A 23647-nucleotide genomic window follows, 5' to 3' on the forward strand; every position below is an offset into this window, starting at 1 on the left:
CTTGCAGTCCAAGGGACTCTTAAGAGTCTTCTCCAGCACCACAGTTTGAAAACACCAGTTCTTTGGTGCTCAGCCTTCCTTATGGTCCAACTCTCACAAATTCCCAGGGTACTCTGATAAATTTTACTCGCATTATCTGTTAAATAACCAAGACAAATGTGTTTCTCTGAAAATAGCAAAATTTTGCTACAATATGTATAAGCTTTGTCCATAAATGGTTGCCAACAGTTACTGATATTTGGGGATAATTTTGCTTTGTTTGTTTTATAGAATGTAGTTTTATTGGTCAATGACTGAAATAAAGTTTCTGTCTATCTGTCTGATCACAGAGGGTATACCTTTATCACAGAGGGTCCTGTGATAGACTGCAGGTGACTTGATCAAGTCCCCAAAATGCTGGTTAAAGAGATTTGAAGGGTATGCATGATGGGACGCGGTGGCGCTGCGGGTTAAACCACTGAGCTGCCGATCGGAAGGTCAGCGGTTCGAAACCGCGCAGCGGGGTGAGCTCCCGTTGCTCGTCCCAGCTCCTGCTCACCTAGCAGTTCGAAAACATGCAAATGTGAGTAGATCAATAGGTACCACTTCGGCGGGAAGGTAACGGCGTTCCGAGTCGTCATGCTGGCCACATGACCCGGAAGTGTCTATGACAACGCCGGCTCCAAGGCTTTGAAACGGAGATGAGCACCGCCCCCTAGAGTCGGACACGACTGGACTTTACGTCAAGGGAAACCTTTACCTTTACCTATGTGTTGTTATTATCACAGATCTATGATTGTAGGTAGTTCTCCTGTCCATCTGATGTCCAATCAAATAAATAGGACGATGGAGAACTAAAATATTATTATTAATTATTTACCTGTGGAAAACAGACCTTTAGGATACAGAAAAGCATTAAACGTTGACGTCCCCCTTGAACACAAACACAGAGATACGTTTTGTAGTAGAAAACTTTTCAACTCCTTGCTAATAATTATCAAGCTTTGAGCAACACTTGTTTCTCTGGCAGTTTCTTTGCTTGTATTTTTAATATGTTAGCTTTCACTGCAATCTGAGTTGTTGCTGTTGCTATTGTTGCTTGAACTGAAAAGAATGGGTATATTTGAAAGAGGTTTTCCTTATCTAGTTGAAACCTCTATCTACCTTAGATTTATTCTCATCATTGCCCTAATATTGCTGTCTATTTGGGGATTGTATTTGACAGTCAACTCAAAATGCTAAAACTGTGTTTGTCTTTATTTTCAATAATGACAACAACAATGTTATGATTAGGCAATTCCATGGCAACCAATTATAGCTTGCTGCAATTATCCATGCAGTTTTTGTGCTTATGAAGTTACTGTTGTTGTTTTTTTAGCTCTGTGACTCCACATGGTGCCTTTTAATGGCATGATCTTGCACAATTCAGTATCAGGTTTCTTGCATCCTGCTTCAGTCGCCATCCAAAAATGTCTACTGTTTTTGAAAAAAAAAACCAGAACAAAACAGGTGTTTTATTTATTTATTTGTTTGTTTATTTATTTATTTGATTTCTATAGCTGCCCATCTCAGTGAGTGACTCTGGGCAGCTTACAACAATAAAACCATAAAACAATTAAAACAGTTACAATTAAAACAGTTAAAATATAAAACAAATACAGAATAAATATACATGGCTGTCAAGTGAGCAATGCATGAATGTCAATACAGCCAGGAGACAGGACCATCCACACGTTTGTGGCCCCAGGCCCGGGCACAAAGCCAGGTCTTCATGGCCTTACAAAAGGCCAACAGGGTTGGGGACATCCTAATTTCTGGAGGGAGGATGTTCCAGAGGGCAGGCGCTACGGAGGAGAAGGCACGCCTTCTAGTTCCCGCCAACCGACACTCCCTGGTTGACGGGACCCACAGCATACCCAACCTACTAGATTGAATTGGACGGGCAGAAACAACTGGAAGAAGTCCCTTAGGTAACCCAGCCCCAAGCCATGAAGGGCTTTAAAGGTGACAACCAGCACCTTGAATTGTACCCAGAAGCACACCGGCAACCAATGCAGCTCCCATAGCAGTGGTGTTACATGTGTCAAGTACCCGACACCATTTACTATCCGTGCAGCTGCATTCTGCACCAGTTGAAGCTTCCAAATGCTCTTCAAGGGCAGCCCCATGTAGAGCACATTACAGTAGTCCAGACAGGAGGTCACAAGGGCATGAGTGACTGTGAGCAATTCCGTCTAGGAATGGGCACAGCTGGTGCACAACCCGAAGGTGTGCAAAGGCCCTCCTAGACACGGCTGCCACCTGCTTCAGGAACCATGAGTCTACGAGGACCCCCAGATTGTGCACAGGGTCTGTCTGGTGCAGCACAACCCCATCCAAGACCAAAGGTGGAAAAATCTTAGCACTGGAAGGCCCACAAACCCAAAGCCACTCAGTCTTGCTTGGGTTGAATCGAAGCCCATTGCACCCCATCCAGGCCCTTACAGCCTCCAGGCACTGGTTCAGGACATCCACAGAATCACTCAGGCAGTCCAGGGTAGAGATAAAAAGCCGAGTATCATCAGCATATTGATGGTATCTCAACCCAGACTGTTGGATCATCTCCCCCAGCAGCCTCATATAGATGTTAAATAGGAGAGGGGAGAGAACCGAGCCCTGAGGCACCCCACAGAGTAGGGGACATGGGCTGGACCTTTCCTCCCCTATCAACACTGACTGGAACTGACCCCAGAGGAAGGAGGAGAACCAGCACAACACTGTGCCACCCACCCCCAACTCCCAAAGCTGCTCCAGAAAGATACCATGATCAATGGTATCGAAGGCCACTGAGAGGTCAAGAAGAGCAAGGATGGTCACACTGCCCCCATCCTGCTCCCGCCAGAGGTCATCTAAGGGTGCAATCAATTCCGTCTCAGTCCCATAACCTGGCCTGAACCCTGTCTGAAAAGGTTCCAGATAATCTGCTTCATACAGGGTCCTCTGCAGCTGCCATGCGACCACTCTCTCCACAACCTTCCCCAAAAAGAGGAGGTTGGAGACTGGATGAAAACTGTCCAGGCTGGTTGGGTTGAGTGATGGCCCCTTGAAGAGAGGATGCACCACCACCTCCTTAAGAGCCAGCGGGAGCACCCCATCTCTCAAAGAGGCATTAACCACCACCCATACCCAATCACATGCCTCCTCCTGGGCACCCTTGACCAACTAGGAAGGGCATGGATCTAATACAGAAGTAGCCAAACTAGTAGCTGCGAGGGCCCTGTCCACTTCCTCAGGTGCAAGCAGATCAAACTCCCCTCAGATAACCATGCCAGACTTTGCCCCCGTCTCCTCCACTGGCCCTGCCTTAAAGTTGGAGTCCAATGTAGAGTGAATGCGAGCGACTTTATCCGCTAGAGGCACAGCATATTCCTCACAGCGACCCTGCAGGTGAGGCTCGGTATTACTCCCTCCAAGGAGACTGAGTCACCTGAAATAGGGCTGCCGGATGGCTATCTGCAGATGCAATAAGGGCAGAGAAATAACCACATTTCACCGCCCTTACCACCACAAGGTAGTCTCTAATAGTAGCTCTAGCTCGTGTTTGGTTGTCTTCACTCCCCGTCTTCTGCTAGTGGTACTCCAGGAGTCTCTTAGCCCTCTTAAGCCTCCTCAGCTCTTCCGTAAACCACCAGGAGCCGCGGGAACCATGAGCACAGAGAGGCTGCTCAGGTGCGATCTGATCCAAGGCCCTGGCCACTCCCTCATTCCATGTGGCCACCAAGGCCTCAGTCGGACCATGCAGCAGACTTCCCGGAATAACCCCGCGCTCCCTCTGAAACCCAATTGGGTCCATCAGTTGCCTGGGGCGGGCCGATCTAATAGGCCCAGCCTCCCTGCAGAGGGGGTGGTGCCAGAGAACTGGAGGCTCACCAGGCAGTGATCTTACCATGACGGGAGAAACCAAGATCTCTCCCAATTTCAGAGCACTCTGCCACTGCTCTGACAGAAAAACCAGGTCAGGTGAATGACCACCATTATGCGTCGGGCCCTGGATTACTTGGGACAGGCCCATGGCTGTCATGGTAACCATGAACTCCCAAGCTACCTCTGACCCCATCCCCAAGGAAGGCAAGTTGAAATCCCCCAAGACCATAAGCCTGGGGAACTCCACTGCCAACCTGGCTATGGAGTCAAGGATCTCAGGCAGGGAGGTTGCTAGGCAGCAGGGAGGCTGGTACAATAGCAACAGTCCCAGCTGATCCCTAGAGCCCAACTCAACAAACAGGGTCTCGCACCCAGCAATGTGAGGAGCAGCGCCCCTGGATGCCTCCCAAGTGTCTCGAATGACCACCTCCACCCCACCGCCCCTACCTTGGACTCTTGGCTGATGCCACACCCTGAAACCAGCTGGGCACATCTCAGAAAGTGGGACTCCCCCTTCCTCTCCTAGCCAGGTCTCCATAATACAAGCCAGGTCAGCTTTCTCACCCACGATCAAATCATGGATGAGGGTGGGCTTATTACAAACTGACCTGGCATTCAGCAGCAGCAGCCAACAGCCCTGGGCCTTGAAAGTCTGCCAACTGGGGCCCAGGATTGAGTTTGAGGGGCTGGAACGTGCCACAGGATCAATATACCTGTGACCCCTTCCACATGCAAATCTTGCCCCTCGTCTCCCGCCATTTCTCCCTCTACCTGTCACTACTGGGATATTATAGCCTGCCCTCATCCCTTCGGAACCCTTCCTCCTCCCCTGTCTATCAAAATCCATGCCCAAGCCTGCACCCCCCACCTCACAACAACCTACAATCCCAACAAAACTCCTTAATACCTAAGGTGCTTCTGCAGTGTTAGCACTCAGCACCTCAGGTTAATTAAGGGTCACCTCCTTAAACCCCATCCACCAGCCACCAACCATTCCTTGACATAAGCCAGTCTCCTCTCACCAGACTGCTCAGGCCCCAATTATACAATCCCTGTGATTCAAACCCCTCCCCAGCTCTCACCCAGAGACAGGGGACAAAATCCATGGCACAAGCCTAACCCTTCTAATCACAGTCCTTTGATCAGTTCTTCAATCGGTTATCTTGGATTACAATGACTGTCACTTAGAAACAGTTCATGTGGATAACTATCAGCAGCTCTCAGCTAGGGAGGAGGTGATATGGCTGGCCGCCCCTGGGGGTGGGTGAGCTGTAGCCGCAGAGCCGTTTGACCAGCCTGGCCCAGCTCTGCTTCCGCCACAGCAAATTTCTCACCTTCACGTGCAGCTTCACCCTCCTCATCTCCTCGCCCCTCGGCAAAGTCCCTCCTGCAGGGCAACAGGTGCTTCTTCCATCTTCGGTGCTGGTTTCCTTCCCTCCGCCATGCTGCCAATTGATATAAAAGGCCTGAAGTACTTCCCATGTGAGGCTGCCAATCCACATTCCTGGCAGCTCTACAATCCAGCCACCTCTGCTGGCTCCAAGCTCCAAGCTCTCCAAGCTGCGCTCTCGCCGCAAATCCAGGTAAGGGAATGGGCCCTGGAGGCCACACACAGTCCTGTTTCAAGCCGCCAAACAGCCCAGCAAGTATTACAAGCTGCATGGGCCAGATGGAAAACCAGTCCAATTCATTCTGCTTGAAGGACGAACCCAAGAGACTCCACCAAACAGACCAAATATCCAGCTCTCTAACTCTCCACAACATACTAAAATCCTCCCACAAACCGTACCCGCTCTACATATACATGCTGACTCGGCACCATCTTAAAAAAAAAAAAAAGTTATGTTTTGTCAGAACATTGACAATGACAATGCTTTATTCAATACTATCCAATGGTTTATTCATTTCCAAAACCAAACAGGACCTTCGAGTTCCATAGTTATCTCTTATGTGCCCTTCTGCAGTGTCAGGAAAGGTAAAACTCTAGTGCATTATGAGCATATGGGGGCATGGGGGGGCAAAGGGGGCAAATGAGAACACCTGCATCAAGACATCATTGTGCAGATGAAGTGACTTGCATCTTGGTATCAGGCACATTGTTGTATAATCAAACCATTGGCACGATTGACATCACAAAGTACCTGTCATCCTTTTGATGTCATTTCAGCACATTAATGATGCTGCTGAAATGTTATTCTGAATTGCTGTATGTGGTCTGAACATTTGAACAAGGGGGAGCCTTACTGGTAAAACAGTTCTTCTGTGAAGGAGCTCATTGTCCTAACAGTCAGGAATCACGCTGAGACGAGGAGTAGGTCTCTAATGTTTATTTTGTTGTTTATTCGTTTAGTCGCTTCCGACTCTTCGTGACTTCATGGACCAGCCCACGCCAGAGCTTCCTGTCGGTCGTCGACACCCCCAGCTCCCCCAGGGACGAGTCCGTCACCTCTAGAATATCATCCATCCATCTTGCCCTTGGTCGGCCCCTCTTCCTTTTGCCCTCCACTCTCCCTAGCATCAGCATCTTCTCCAGGGTGTCCTATCTTCTCATTATGTGGCCAAAGTATTTCAGTTTTGCCATTAATATCATTCCCTTAAGTGAGCAGTCTGGCTTGATTTCCTGGAGGATGGACTGGTTTGATCTTCTTGCAATCCAAGGCACTCTCAGAATTTTCCTCCAACACCACAGTTCAAAAGCATCAATCTTCCTTCTCTCAGCCTTCCTTATGGTCCAGCTCTCGCAGCAATATGTTACTACAGGGAACACCATTGCTTTAACTATGCGGACCTTTGTTGTCAGTGTGATGTCTCTGCTCTGGTCTGTTCTTACTGTTGCTACTTGGTCTCTAGTTCTTCTGCCTTTTCTAAAGCCAGCTTGTACATCTGGCAATTCTCGCTCCATGAACTGCTGAAGTCTACCTTGCAGGATCTTGAGCATTACCTTACTGGCATGTAAAATGAGTGCCACTGTTCGATAGTTTGAACATTCTTTAGTGTTTCCCTTTTTTGGTATGGGGATATAAGTTGATTTTTTACAATCTGATGGCCATTCTTGTGTTTTCCAAATTTGCTGGCATATAGCATGCATTACCTTGACAGCATCATCTTGCAAGATTTTGAACAGTTCAGCTGGGATGCCATCATCTCCTGCTGCCTTCTTATTAGCAATGCTTCTTAAGGCCCATTCAACCTCACTCTTCAGGATGTCTGGCTCTAGCTCACTGACCACACCGTCAAAGCTATCCCCGATATTGTTATCCTTCCTATACAGGTCTTCTGTATATTCATGCCATCTTTTCTTGATCTCTTCTTCTTCTGTTAGGTCCTTGCCATCTTTGTTTTTGATCATAAATCCTAACAAACTGAAGAAGCGTGGGAAAAACCCAGACAGATAAACCCCAAAAGTTAAGGCGGGTCTGATCTGTGTCTCTTTGCATGGCTGCTTAATTCCTCAGTACTACGCATGCATTTTCCACCCTGGATAGAGGCCCCCTCCTGCTCGCCATCAGTACTCATGACACTCATTCTCAGTGCAAAACATGCATGACAACTGTATGATGTACCACTATTTGGTGTGCTATTCAACCAAGTTTGTTAGTTTTCCCTACTTGGTTTTTCTGTCCCATCCTGGTGTGTGTGTGTCTGTTTGTGTTTTAATTGGCAGTTTTAAATCCATTTGGTTGAACAATGGGCTTGATGGAGTATTCTGCAGTATCTATTTATTCCTATTTGATATTCCAACTATTTGTGAGGAAAGTTTGCTTCACTGATGTATGAAGCTGTATAGAACTATCGTGGAAGAGGATGCAAACACCATGAGAAACAGCATTTTTATAATTTTATAAAGAAAGAAACATAAGAAACAGGCATCACAGATTTTCACTGATCTTTCCGCTGCTCGTAATATATCAGGTTGAGGTTTCATTAGGATTTCTATAATGCGACTAATGTCATATCTTACAGAACTTGTTAATTACAATTTGTGATTTCGATTTCTACCACTCGGCACTTTGTTGTCATATTGGGGCACCTACCTTCAAAACCAAAGGTCCACTCGCCCCACCCCCTAAACATGCCTTGCACATCTTGTTCTCCATGCTACAATAGAACAGTTCTTGGCCTAGAATTGGGGTGTTTGTTGTTTATTCGTTTAGTCGTTTCCGACTCTTCGTGACTTCATGGACCAGCCCACGCCAGAGCTTCCTGTCGGTCGTCAACACCCCCAGCTCCCCCAGGGACGAGTCTGTCACCTCTAGAATATCATCCATCCATCTTGCCCTTGGTCGGCCCCTCTTCCTTTTGCCTTCCAAGAATTGGGGTGGGGGAGTTTAAGTATCAGCTACATACTTGGCTTAATTTTGCAACACTTTTTACATTGAAAAAACTCTCTTGTCAATATTTGTAACCTTATGCTCAGATTCCCAACCCAAGGCCTTTCTGGAAGTCCAACACTTCTGGAACATGCCATGTTGGGGATAATTAATCCACCCTGGTAAAATTAGAACCCCAGTTCCCAAATATATGTATTTCTACCTCAATTTATCCTTAATCATTGCTTTAGACAAATATATATTTTTTCTGCCCAGTACCCATTCTGTTTCTCTGGTTCCCAGTAGTGTTGAGCTTTCATTTCAGTGAACAGGATGAATTATCGATCAACAAAATCATCCACTAATATAACAATAGAGCCATTTTCATTGAGTAGCCTTAAATATTTTGACATACGATTAATGTTTTTTTTTTCCCCAAACAGTTGTGAAATGTACACAGTACTCATTGATTCAGTAAGATCCAATCTTCACAAAGCATTTCTCTTTAAATTACAAGTCACTGCAGATGTTCTGCTTCATTAGTAAAAAAATGAATTCTTTGAGGGTACCAAGTGATGTTTCCAAGGATATTTTGCATGCTCTGTAATTCTCAAAGTTACACAAATGTGGCATCTGGGATGCAGTTTCAAGTTATGCATGTAGTTTGTTGAAAATTTAATTATTCTTTAAATTAATCTGTGTGTTAATTTCTTCAAAGGAAAGAAAAATATTTTTTCAAGAAAATAAAGGAACTCTTTATCATTTCTTGCTGTTGTTTTGGAAACCATCATAAATGGAAGCAGAAGCCCAGTCAGTGATTCATCTAGAGATGAAACAAATGTCCTTTGAGGGCAGGTGACCCTTTTCACAAAGTGACTGAATGCTTTAATAGAGAGACAACACAAACATTCAACCTTCGAGTAGTTATGGTGCAGAGCACAGGACTGTGCAGGAAATCATAGGCAGAATCCTTACTAGATGAACACAAGGCATCTTTGTTTAATTTTACATATTCTTTATTTTAATGACATGCTACCTATTGCTTTGGAACTTTCATGAATTTATCACATGGGATGAGTCTTTTTGATGATCTGAATTGCACCCTTACTGGTCCATCACTGTTCTTGGAAACTAAGTAGGGGTGTTCTGTTTTCATATTTGGATGTGGGGACCACCTTAAAATTCCAGAGGTGCTGGCTAGACTGAATAATTTGGAAAAAAAGTAAGCATAGTGAAAGAAGCAGTGACAAATAGCTTCTCTAATGCTGTCAAGAAAACTGGATAAAGTCATCATGAGCTGAGCCTATGTTCGCCGCCGTGAGTTATTTATAAAAATAATAAAGGCAGGATAATTAATTAAACAAACAAACATAAGGGTATTCTTTTTTTAACCTTTATGTTTAGTTCTTTAAGGGCCAGTTGGCAGGAGGAGTTAGAGGAGACATGTGCACTTAAATTACAATAATTTTCATGTGGCATTTAAAAAAAAAAAATCACAAGCTTATTTAGAAATAAGATTGAAATAATCTAATGTTGTAAGGCTGAGAAGTTGATTAAAACCGAATGAACAGATTTGCTGATTTGCTCATCCTTGGATTAGAATCATATGGTTATTTGTAAAAAGTAAAATAAAGTGAATACAAAAATGTAGGCCATGTTCTGGAGACCATTCCAAAGGACATGCAGAAGGTTCCCGCGAAGTAAAATGTCATGCCACAGAATTCCAAGACAATTAGATATTATTTAATAGAATGTGATGGGTACTTAAAGCAGAGCATCTCTGAAGTAATGGTGCTGACGTTCATCTTTGCAACAGAAGGCTGCTTCTGTCAAATCATGACAGTTTCCATGCCTTTCTTAGCCTGAAAGGGTTCCAGAGGCAGTTTGATAAATCAGGGTCAACCTAGACAAAGGTAATTCAAATAAACATTTTTAATAGATATGTCCTTGACCAGGCTGTTGACTGATGAACTTGGGCTACCAAATCTACACTGGAGAAACTCAGATGACCACCAACAATTCTAACCCTTTGCTGCCATATACTGATCATTTGGATTTTTGCAGCTCAGATCTGGTAGCACTTAACTAATCTAATTATTCAATTTAACTGTGTTGGGGTGGTGTTGGAGATTATTAGCAATTTAATTGTCCCTTCCCTGCATTTATTTAGTTTAAACAGAACAAACAGGAATAAGACAGGAAAGAAAAAGGAACAAATACATAAGGGTATTTTATGTGTCTACTTATGTAAATAGAGTTTTATGCAAAACTTTCAATAAAGCATGACCATAGTTTGTTGTACTTGTCCTTGTATAATCTAATTCTGTAAACAACTCATATGTAAGCCTCAAGTAACATCATGTCTTCAATCCACAGAGAAATTGGGGCAATTAATTTATCTTTCCAGTGTTGAAAAGTACCAAGAATCAGTTTCCATTGCCCATCTGTCATTTTCCATGCAATAGGATGTAACTGAAAAGAATATGGGCATCCCAAAATATGAAAACCCAAAGCTAAAATATAATATTATAGAATTTCACAAAGAAATGTTTGAAGGAAGCATTATACTCATTGCATCTCCAATAACACAATTATTTACTCATTAATTTTCTATATGAACACAATGGAGTCCAATAAGTCATAAATACTTCTTTCCATTATTTTTAATCAGCCACAGTCAAAAATCTATTGAAATTTTTGATACAGTCTTTAGGTTTAGACAAAATGGGAATTTCCAATTCATCGTTCCATTCAGTGTTTAAAATGTACATATTGAATTGATTTATCAACAAGTATATACATATAAAGAATAATTGTGGAATTTATAGTCTCTAATCTTTGGTAATTTCATATAATAATTTAGATGTCTTTGAAGCTGGAAAGGTGAAATCAAGATATTCACAGATGCTGTAGTTGTAAATATTGCCAGGGGGTGGCAAAAGACAAATTAAATTTGTCCTTTAACATAGGAAATGAAAAAACAAAAATAAAAACAAAAACAAAAACAAAAACCCTCATTATTACTCAGTTAAATATCTCAGCATCTATCCAAATCTTTCATATAACAGTTTTTGTTTGTGTATTTGTTTTAAATCAATTTTAATGCTGGATAATGCCATGATGTCTATTTAGTGTGAAGAAAAGGATGTGAAAATGCAATTTTCCCACATACCATGTATCAGTATTTGGGCTGACATAATAGTGATGAGAATTATCGTATGTCTAATTTATTGTGTCTTAAACTACAAACAGTCCAATTAACTAAAGTGTGCTAATATTCCAAAAGGATTCAGGAAGGGGAATTTATACTTCATGAAGTTATACCAAATTTGGTGCAAGTCAGGAGATATGCATAATCTTTAACTGAAAACTGTATTTTTTTCAAAGATATAATTGGTATTGAATAATTGGTATTGAATAATCCCATAGCAATTTACAGAACAATGTAGCGAGTTTTCAAAAAAATGGTTCTCCAGATAGATAGATAGAAGACAGACACATGCATTTCCATGCAAAATATAATGTATCCTGAGGTTTGCATTAATTTTGGGATGTAAAGTTTATCCTACCCCAATGGATGAGATTTAAAGACTCCCCTCTATTAATATTCAAAGAATTTTCAATATATTTTATCACTTTTACTGTATAACTTTATTAACATATTCATCTGGTTAGTGTCAATATCCAAAAAATCAAACCAAAATGAAATAGAATAATAATCATATTCATATCTAATTTAATTTGAGAAACATCACATGGAATAAGAATACCTAAATAATTAATAAATCCAGTACAATATGAACTTTATAAGTTATTATGAACTATATAAAGTTTAAATAATAACTATTATTTAATGTATTAATAAACATTTTATTTTGCTTATTGGCATCAATTCTGACTTAGACCAATTAAGAGAGTATCTCATAATTTGACCGACCACATCAATCAAGTGCATTAAGAATAGAATCAGAAATAAACAATAAAAAATATCATCAGCATATACTACCTGCTAATGAATTCAGAGAAACAAATACTGATACTATGATGTTATCTAAAGCATAGGCTAAGGGTTCTAAACATATATTCCCAAATCAAAGGAGAAAATGAACATCCTTGTATAGTACTTTTTGTAGAGTGAAAAAGTAGTTAAAAAGAAACCATATAAAAAGTCTAGATCCATTTTATAAATCTTTTGGAAAATTGAAAGGTAAGGTACATATATTGACTAGAGGATTATCAAAAGCCAACCCCCCATCAAGTGATAGATGTGGGGCTTGGCTTTCTCTCTTTTTGTTCAAACCAATCAAATCCACTATCAGCCAAATGACCCATGTCTTATTTAAATAAACCCAACTTGATTATTCTCGATCATGGAAGACACCACTTGCATAAGTCAATTGGCTAAAACCACTGTTAAGATTTTAATATCCACATTAATCAGTGGGATACAATGATAGTTAGCACATGAACATGTTTACAGGGTTTTCATATGATTGTGATATATGCTTAATTAAATAAAAAAAATAATTTCAAAAAACTCATTACATAATTCCTGAAGTTAAGGGACAAGTATATTGGCAAATGTTTTATGCATTCCAAAGAAATCCATCAAGTCCTGGTGTATCAACATTATTCATTGTTAAAATCACTTTTTAAATCTCATCTCAGGTCCAGAGATCAACTAATATTTTTTTGTTGTAAGGAATCCATTTGTGGAAAGTCAGTTTTACCTAAAAGTAAATACTGCTCAAGTTTACCATATATCACATATCATTACCGTATACCATTGATGGAAAACTAATCATAAAAAAACAGAATACATTAAGGGTCTTTTTTTTTTACAATAAGAAAAAGGACTTTAGAGATCTTTTTGAATCTCTGAGCTGAGTGCCAAAGTCTCTAATATTTACTATTTAAACATAACCCCCCGCTCCCCCCAAAAAGAAGAAAGAATAAAAAACTACTAAAAACATTACAGGTAAATGTTTTGTTTCTAACTTCCTCTTTGTTGTACTTCACAAATACAATATTTGTAAAAAATTAAAATTGTCATTTATTTCTGATTTCAGTTAAATGGTCATGTTCTTTTCCCTGTTAAAAACCATACTCTAAATATTTAAATTTGTTTTGCTGTTTAATATGTACTATTTCAGAAAGCCATTATTGCTTAAACTATATTAAAGGGGGGTGGGTGGGTGGTAGAGTACTTTTGTTTTTAGCAATGTGTTTATGAATTGTGAGCTGGCTAGAGTCATCATATGAAATAGGTGGCCATATGAGTCCTGGGAAGGAAGGAAGGAAAGAAGGAAGGGAGGGAGGGAGGGAGGGAGAAGGGAAGGGAAGGGAAGGGAAGGGAAGGGGTTAAACTTCTGTTGTGAATATATGCTGTTAATTTTTCTATTGCTGCATATTCCTGACATTTTTGATAAAACATGTTAAAGCAAACTCAGCTTGCATTTAGTCTGTTGATCTAATCAAGGAATCAAGCAGAAAACAATACCCTAATCAAGGAACTACCAAGGAGAAAACCACACCCCTACCAATGCTGGCAGGGCAAGTGACTGTATATAAACAGGGAGCAAACCCCACCCTCACTAGCACTGATGATGTTACCTAGTCGGGTGATGAAACATCTACAAGCAAACAACCAAGCTCAGGGGGTACCAAGGACTCCGCAGTTCAACCCCGAGCTACAGATGTTCTCTTCTATTGACTTATAAGAAGTTAGTACTCAACTACACTGCAAATAGGGGCAGAGCGATGGTGTCAATAGGGTTTGTGCTACATGGACAGGTTCTCATTCACATGGAAACTTTGGTAAATCTCCCATTAAGAACTGTGGAGGGTAAAACCTGGCTCTGAGAAAGTCTCTTTGCTGGGCAGGGGAGGCTAAAATAATTAAGAATCTGCCTGGTTCCCATCCAGAATAAGTTTTTAAGCTTAATGTGGGCTGGAATATAGCTGACCTTATTCTGGAATTCTATAGCTAGGACCTTTGCTCTAACCATTCTTTTGGTTAGGGAAAAAAGAATAGAAGCAAAGATGTTCAGTCTCCTCATCATGGAAAAGAAGACATGTTAAGGCCTTACTCAAACTCTTTTCAGATACTAAAGTATGGTTTAAACGCCCTTTGTATCCAAAGGCGACCAATATGTGGAAGTTTCCTCATTTCTTTCTGGCTGATAAATGTTCTTGTTGAGGATCTGAGATTGCAGTTGTATTAATGAGGACGTGCAACCGGTCTTTTCAAAGCTAGAACACTTACCCACTTATGAGGCATTTACTCATGTTTAATTGTGGCATGGGCATCGTTAAAACTTCATCTCCCTTCCCTTTGCCAACCTGCTAATAGTTAGCTGACAAATGGAAGTAAAATATTTAAATAATTTCACATTTGTGATGAATTGTATCACTCAAAAATTGCAGTCAGTAACAGGATGAGTCGGGTTAGCTTTTCATTCCTAGAACAGTTCTGATTTTCAGCTGTTTCTTACCCCCCTCCTCCTTCCGTGCTCTCTACTTCCCAGCTTTCTTTATCCCTTACAGAAGTGCCAGGAATTACAGTGCTATAAAGAGACTGCACATTCTGGTTACTAACCATGAGATTGTCATCGGAACATATCCTCAACAACGCCACTCCATAATTATCTGGTAGAGGCAGAGAAAACTGCCCAGGGAATCACAAGTTTGTGTAAACACATCCGTCAATGTATGCTTCGTAAATAATGGCCAATCAGCCAGATTATGTAAAGAACATATAGGTTTCCAGGGATCAAATTTATTTCCGTTGTCACACACTGTAGCTTCTTCGAGGTCGGAATGAACCGATTTTTTTCTTCCATTCATTAGACTACCTTGGTTCCAAGCATTTTATTTTTGTTTTGTAACATTACACTAATGAAAGAAGGCTAACATCCTTGTTGGCATTGTTGCACTGAACATTGTTCCAAAGGACATTTATTGCATTAATCTTTCCCTGTTCAAAAAAACCCAAAACATTAATTTCTTTTCTTTTCTGCAAACAGGATCATTCCTGTGAGTTTAAAATGTACTAAGCAGGATTTTGCAGTTCATTCTTTTGATCATATTTCACATAAATAAAACCTGCTTATGTAAACCCACTTGATATCGTAAGTCATTTTCACTGGCAACCATAATCTCTCTTTCATAAATCACAGACATTAGTTCTCTTAAACAGTTTATGCGAACAGATCTGTTCTGCATACTGAGGTTAGCTGCAGGTTAGATGTGAATGCATTGTAAGAACCCCAATGTTGTTTACTAATGGTGGGTTGGACATCTTACAATTCTGCTTTCTTTATAATTAAAAGATGTTTTGAGCCTGTGGGTGTAGGGTCAAGAAAGAGAAGGCTGCAAAATTATTTTAGTGCTCAGAATAGTTATCTCCGCTTTGAGATTTGGGCACATCCGTTTTGGAAAATGGCATATCTGAGAATGCTACCCGTATTGCACTGTTTTCTTTCTCCCTGCTATGAATTCACACTGTTGCTGTTGCTATTTATAGCACATCTTTCAACAAGGTGCGTAACAAGTAACCAATCCAAGAATAATGACATCCAAATATCAGACAAGTAGTAAATATGGTTATTTATTTATTTTCTGCAAAATACTGTAGGATCAGTGTTTCATTCTTTAAAAAAAGAACATCGGTGCTCATTTGTACTACATTCATGCTAGTCTCCTGATAAATAGGAAGGAAAACTTTCAAAATTCCTTGTAGCTCAGTGTCAGGATTGACTATAATAGATTCAAGGGCAAGAAGTCATCCTTTGGTTGTTATAAAAATAAGGAATTAAAAATAAGGCTTTGTGCAGGAATGATGTATGTAATTCCTAAGTTTCCCGGGAATACATGATCTGCTGCTTTGGTGACATGGTCCTTTTTTTGCTTCTTATTTTTCCAGATCATTTTTCCAGGTCGCTTCAAACTTGGTCAAACCCAGTACTAGTCCATTGGAATGGCAATCATGTTCCAGATTTTAAGACACTTTCCTTCTTACGATTCTTGCCTTGACTCTGTTCAGTCAGAGATGTTGTGCCTGGTCTATGTGCAAACTTTATGAACTATGACATCTAAGCCACATTTAACAATCTAGGCTTTCTCTGGCCCTGAAAAGATGAGTCATGAACTATCACTCAGCTTTGACATTTACATGAGCATATCTGGGCTGTAATATCATTACGTTTCATACCTTTCCATCCTATCCCACATCAGGGACAGACTGAGACAGGCCCTGATCTGTTCTCATGAGATGACAATATACCGTATTACTGTGATTTGAAAATAGATACATTTCAATCCTATTTACCTGGCAGCTTAGACTCACCCAGAGTCACTGGGAGTTGGGTGGCATATAAATTTAATATATCATTATCATATGTAAGGGTTTTCTTACAATGCAAAATAAGTTTATGGTTTTACAGCATGAACAAGCTAAAAGGGTTGACTCTTACAGAGCAGAAATGCAGGAAAGATCCTTTCAGTTCAGAGCAGATGCTGGTTGCAAAGAAAGATCATGAGCAGTGGTAATGTAAAAAGGGTTGTGATTTTCATCGGTTCTTGATTGATTATGTGCCATCAAGTTCTTGTTGACTCTTAATGACTACACAGGTAGATCATCTCCATGATGATCTGTCCAAACCTGGTCCTTCAGGTCTTCTAATGGTGCACCCATCACCACTCTAACTACTGTCTATCTACCTTGCTGCAGGTTCAGCAGTTCTTGCAGCCCTGATATCTGGCAATCACATCTTCCGAGGGAAGATTCCCCAGATGTCCAGTCCCTGTGATGGTTGCCTTATTCCCAAAGAGACACAGACTCACTTAGTCAGGGCTAAGGATTTCTGGTTTATTAGGAATAGAATGCATAAATGGAAAAAGACGGGAATGAGCACATGGCATGCGAGGTAGCCGGTAAATACCTGTGGTGCGGACCTGATCCTTCCCCACCCCCTATTGTCCCAGAGTCCTGATCCGGAGTCTCGATGGGCGATCAGGGGGCGATTCCAGAGTCTCGATGGGTGATCAGGGGGATTAGCGCTGATTGCCTCTGTCCTCTTCCTGTGTCTGGAGCAGGTGTGTCCCCCATGGTAATGCAGAGATGTCAGGGAGATAGGATGATGGCTTTTCAGGTCAGGGCAAAGGTATGTCTCCTTTGTCCTTTATTTGCATTTGACTTTCAGTGCTTATGCGATTATCACTGATTCCTTCCTCCTTCCTCCCCTTCCCCGGGAAGGCATGTTCCCCGTTGTGATGTATGTATACATTGCAATGGGGGACATGACAGTCCCTGCATGGAATTCCTGAAATCTCTAGGATTAGGTTGCACCCAGGTTAGCATGTGTAGGGCAATTGAGGCTAGAGATGGGAGGCTAGATTAAAAGGATGGTGTTACAAGCAAAATAACAGAGGACGCTTGGAGCAGAGCATGCCCAATATGATGATGCCGCCAGATGGATGATTTTAATTATTACCCAGGAAAGGGAGGGTAGCTGTAGAGGACATACAGAATGACCTTGAAGACAGGACGAAGAGCTACTACCAGGGTAATGGTCAGATAAGTGAGGTTTCTTAGTCTGGTGTACCTTGTAGAGCTGACAATAGCTTTATACCTGCATCCACTCCTGACTCTTTGGATTGCTACAAATATTCATTTCTCTTTTCATTTGTATCCATGCTTCTCATCGCTATATCCAATCATTATGTTTAACACTAACCTGGCTGCTTGTTTTCCTCTAAACCTGGTTGAAAGTGGGAAAAAATATATATTTGCACACACTGGTCAAAGTATAAGGTAGTGGATATACAGTAATTACATTTTATTAACCATAAAGAAGCTATGTGCTGGATCAGCTGCCACTTCAATCACATAATTCTGTGCTATTTAGCTCTTTGATAATCTCTCTCTATTTGTTGTTGTTGTTGTTGTTCCTCTTTTATTTTGCCTTCTGTTTATCACAGTGAGTCACTGTCCTCTTCTGTTTAGTCAACCCTTGCATTATGGCAGGTAAAAAGTGATAACAGCAGTAGCATATAATGAAAAGATGTAGGGGAGAAAGCTTTAGTGATTCCCTTTTATGCACTTGTCAAGTCTGCCTATTAATTATCTCCAGTGCAGTTAGGAGGAATATTGAAGGTGAATCAACTGTTCATATGGCAAACAGATTTATAACAATAGCAATACTAAGATAATGATAAGCAGCTCAATCATTCCCTTTTCCTTTCTGAACATGGTTTCAAATGCATTGTTTGCATAGCAAATATTTGGCCCTTTCTGCAACACCTATCATTTTGAAGTTGTGTTTCCATTTTATTGCTATTTTGAATCAAGAGCAGTCACCAATAATGAAATCATAAATAGTAAGTCTCCAATAATCAAGCTGAACTAGTCCTTCCACTTCCAGACCATAAGTGACCCCATGCACCTTTCTGGAGTTGTGTGAGAAGTTTTGTCCAGATGTTGCTCCTGCTGTGTCTTCACTATCTAGAGCTTCTAGAACTCACATCCTCCTTTTCAGTTCCTGAATTCAAGGAAGTTTTTCTGCCAAGTGTCCAAGCAGTGATCAGGTGCTCAGACAATTGGTTCTTTTAGTTTCAGAGACAGAGCATGCCAGCGGATAAAGAAACGTTAAGCTTTATTATAAACTGAAGCAAACAAACATTTTAATGTTATTTTTGGAGAAAATAGTTATGACCATTCTCATACTGTAACACTGAACTGCAGAAGCTGATAGAGGATGGGCTGTTGGGGGTCAAATGAATTTAGTGCGCAGGACTGTGGAATAACACAGGAACAAAGAGCTTGTTTACAGAGTATTTGTAAAGTGGACCAGAGATTTAAAAGGGCAGACAGCATGTCCTTAATTTCAACTTTAAAATGCTGGAGTATACTGCTGGATATTATGATGAAAATTTGAATATGTCAATATGCTGTTGGTTCTGAAAGATAGAGGATTCTTTATTAGCAGAAGGTAATAGGATCTGTTCCTCCTTTATTATAGTAAGAGGAAAGACAGAAAGAAGCCCAGGTTGAAGTGATGATGTTGCAGTTGTTAATTTCCCTGTGTTGCAGGTTCCCTTGATGCGTGTTAAATTACTTTAATTAACCTCACATCCAAGATATCAGATGGTAACCTCTTGTGGGAAAATTATTCCTCAAAAGGGATTATTTTTATACTTCAGTTGGTTCTTGGATTTTGCCAGTATAAGCAAAAACTCTAGATCGGTATAGACGGTGCCATAATTTTTAGAGCGAGAAATAATGTTTTTATTCCTTTAAAAGTTTATGATACGAATCTTTTCCCCAAACTGTCATATAAATGTAAACATACCGTAGTGTTCTAATAAAACTCAGTGTAAACTACTTCTTATATGGTAGCCATTGTATGTTTCTAGAAACTCCAGCCCTTTAGAGTCAGTTCATCTGAAGTTGTGATGCCCAAAGGAATAAAGAACTTTTGAAAAGAATAGGGTATTCATGCTGAACCTCCAAAAAAAAAAATGTATACCCACAATGTTCCAGCATAGCAAAATTGTTCTTCTGCCCCTCTTGCTATTGTTAAAAACCACAGAAAATCATCATCATCATCATCATAGAAAATGAAGAAGCTAAAGTGCTCTGGGACACACAGCACCCCAGACTTAACAATTGTTGATAAGAAAGACAAAAAAGTCTGAATAGTGGGCATTGCAATGCCTGGAGATGGCAGAACAGAAGAGAAAGAACTGGAGAAAATCACAAAATACAAAGATCTGCAAATAGAAGTAGAGCAACTGTGGCAAAAGAAAGCAAAGAAAGTATCAATAGTAATAGGCATCTTGGGTGCAATCCCAAAACATCTGGAGCACCACTCAAACACCAACAGCATTGACAGAATCACCATCAATCAATTGCAAAAGGCAGCCTTATTTGGTAAAGCTTACATCCTGTGGTGATATCTTTAACACCATCAAACAGCAACAACTGCCTATCCCAGGTCCTGGGGAAGGACTCAATAGGTGGACAAAAATGCCAAATCCCGTCTAAACATCTGGCTGACTGTGTGACCAACAATATTAATAATAATAAATTAAACTTGTATGCTGCCTGATTTCCAATGATGTTGGGTGGCTCACAACAATCAAGCAAAGACATTACAATCAATGAAACATAAACAATAGAAGATGACAAGCACAATGAAGCAAGGGGTATTATTCTCCCTCACCAAAGGCCTAGGTGAGGAGGCTGTTCTAAACAGCAGCAGAGTGGGAGCCATCTGGATCTCAAGGGGAACCTCATTCCAGAGGGCATCTGCTGCTACAGAGAAGATTCACTTCCAGAGTCCCAGAGCCTCTATTAAAAATGGAAGGTAACCAGTGTACTAGCCCATAGATATTCCAAACACATTACATCATTCATTTTGTTCATGTGTCTTGAAAATGGAGAGCTGATCCTTGTGGATGTAAAGAAGGATCTGTGTACTCATGAGATAACCCAGGTTAGTTTTCCCCTATCTGAGCAAATATGGACTTCAGTTGCCAAGATTCTTGGCAGAGAAAGGGTTTAAGGAAATCAGAAGGCAGGTAGGCTAGCCAGATAATTGATGTTCCTGAAGGCTGATCAGTGAAATGGCTAAAAAGTACAGTATGTGAAGATCTAGCTTTGTACAACCATGGGTGAAGCATGATGTATATCAACCTAAAGAGGTTACTTTTCAGATGAGGGTAAAAATATGTAGTTTTCAACTAATGAGGTAAAGAGACGAGTATGGATCAAACTAGATAGATAGATAGATAGATAGATAGATAGATAGATAGATAGATAGATAGATAGATAGAGTACATAATTGCAAACTAGGTATAATTTCTGTGCAGGACAACCATCAAAGTTTGAAGCACAAATAACAGATATAAAAAGAACACAATGACATTTCCTGATGGTTTGATGGATTTTTTTATACTGCTGCAATTATAGGATTCTCAGTGGTAAATAAAAACCATTAAACATCTAAAGTAAAGTGAAGAAATACCTTCAATACAAATAATTGAAAACAAACCTTTAGCATTCAGTCTAAATCCAGACCAGTATATAAAAAACCGAATGGTGGTGTCATCTCATTTTTTTTTTTTAAATATATATGACGTGGTGGTTATATATGAATAAACCAAATACCCAGGGGAATGTATGATGTAATTTTGGAATCTGATAAGATACTTGGAAGAATTAAAAAACATTAAGAACAAAAATACACAGAAAGAAAGCCCTGATAAATTGAATACCGTTTAGCAAAGTAAAAAGCATCAATACCTATTACAGCCCAATGGTTTGCCATAAAGCATGAATGTTTACACTTACACAAAGTTGGTATTTGTATACTACTTTTTTTCTCTGTTTGTATAGGAGACCTGATTTTACATCAATTTAAATAATTTAAATCGGTTTACACATTGGAATTCAATAACCCTTTGAAGTCAGCATTATTTTTTTTTAAGCAGTTTGCCATAAATCAGTAAATCAAACAATGTAATGATTACATTATTTGCAAAACTACACATTAGGCTGAATTGCAAACTAAAATGTTTGTTTGGAGGAAGAGGTAGAGTCATATACACAAAAGTTAGTGTGAATCTCAGTCCAATATGGAAGTGGAATGGATTGAATCTATGAATGTGAAAAACAGATATGAGAGAAACTGAAAGTCTCAGATGTTCACTTACTACACTTTCATTATTCAAATTCTGAATAATGGTTGTTAGGCCATAAGCTATACTAGAAACACACCTCATAAAAGTTAGGCAATAGATTTCACTTTCAGAATCAAGGGTTTACTTAAAATAATGCAAACTTTTCTTTTTAAATGACTACTGCACTTTCTCCAAAATAAGTTGCTTTATCTTTCTAATTTGGCATATATACACCCATACCCACCCACCCGCACACACACACACACACACACACACACGCACGCACACACACACACAATTGGCTAGGAATTAGATAATGTTGGTCCTTGTCCTAACAGTCAGGAACCACATTGAGACAATGAATAGGTCTCTAGTGTTTTATTACTGCTACATTAGACAGAAAATCCTAACAAACTGAAGAAGCGTGGGAAAAACCCAGACAGATAAACCCCAAGAGTTAAGGCGGGTCTGATCTCTGTCTCTTTGAATGGCTGCTTAACTCCTCAGTACTACGCATGCGTTTTCCCCCCTGGATAGGGCCCCCCTCTTGCTCGCCATCAGTACTCATGACAGTCCTCCTCTTTATCAAAGGTTTTATATTGTTACTTTAAATAAAAGTCTGGTTCTGTACTGGGCCATCCAACTGTCACCTTGAAAGGATATACAATAGTATAACAGGCTCTGTGGTGTAAATTGGTGGTGGTTAAATTGTTGGAAGAAGAATGAAGGGATTTAGGCTTAAGCCCACCCTCAGCCATGTAAACACACTCATAACTATTGCCTAATCACAGATTCTCAGAGGAGCTACAGTACCTCGCTGAGTCATAGCTGAACAGACATGCACTCATCTCATGGAGTTCCTGAATGAATAGATCTAGCAGAGAAAGATATAAGAAATAAAATATGGAAATTTCAGGGTGGTTGAACTGGAAAGAGGTCATGATCTTACACACAGAGACACACCCCAATTTTCATTTGCATCAGTATTTGCTGAAGAAAATATACATGTACACTGATCTTACGTGACATTTGCAATGTTCTTAGGAGATTTGTGTCTTGTTGAAAGACTTAAATTCTACACACAGTTTAGGAGAAAAGATATCTTAATAAAATCATGCTGATGTCATTATTCCCTCCTCTTATACACAAGAGAATCAAGGCAGGCCAATCTTGAATTTATTCCTCACTGCCTCCTCTCTGTCAGAATCAAGCTGAAGTTTTTCGAGTGGTTGCCACATACTTTCCTCGAGGCTATCTCCATACTCCCCATATCTCAGGAGATCAAGTGGTCCTTAGCATGAGGATCACCAGCAAGAAGGAATGGATTCGTGATCTTGTTTGTTTAGCTTCAGCAGTGCAGTAGGTTCAGGGTTATTCCAGAGCATTCACTGTGTCCTCCCAGTTTTGACTGGGGCAACTGACATGTGTCTCCCAGCACAATGTTTTAAGTGTAGTGGGATTAGCAAATATTTTGATATACATGAACAAATATTTTGATATACAAAATGCAACATGACCCCCACCCGCCCAAGAAACTAGAATCTTGTAAGTGTTTCCCTTTTCAAAAGCATAGGCACCTTTTGATGCCCTACACTGCATTTAGTGTTTTGGGGGTTGGGCTGGGGAGAACAGCTGCAGTAGGAATGCACAAAGTGAAGAAGGCCATGTATTTTACATACAGACAGGCCCAAGGCTTCCTGGTTATTTTCTAATTTCACTGTGGGTCAAAAAACAATGGGGAAGAAAGGTGAATTTTGTGCCTGGGAGGCCAC

At 40.4% G+C, this 23647-nt stretch overlaps 1 protein-coding gene across 1 annotated transcript in view; it reads left to right on the forward strand.

The window, feature by feature from the left end:
- Window positions 1-23647, forward strand: part of PCDH7 (protocadherin 7) — a 419387-nt gene that overhangs the window by 330482 nt on the left and 65258 nt on the right. The window lies entirely within an intron of this gene.

The sequence above is a fragment of the Candoia aspera genome, chromosome 8 (genome assembly GCF_035149785.1).
Source record: "Candoia aspera isolate rCanAsp1 chromosome 8, rCanAsp1.hap2, whole genome shotgun sequence".
Taxonomy (NCBI): Eukaryota; Metazoa; Chordata; class Lepidosauria; order Squamata; family Boidae; genus Candoia; species Candoia aspera.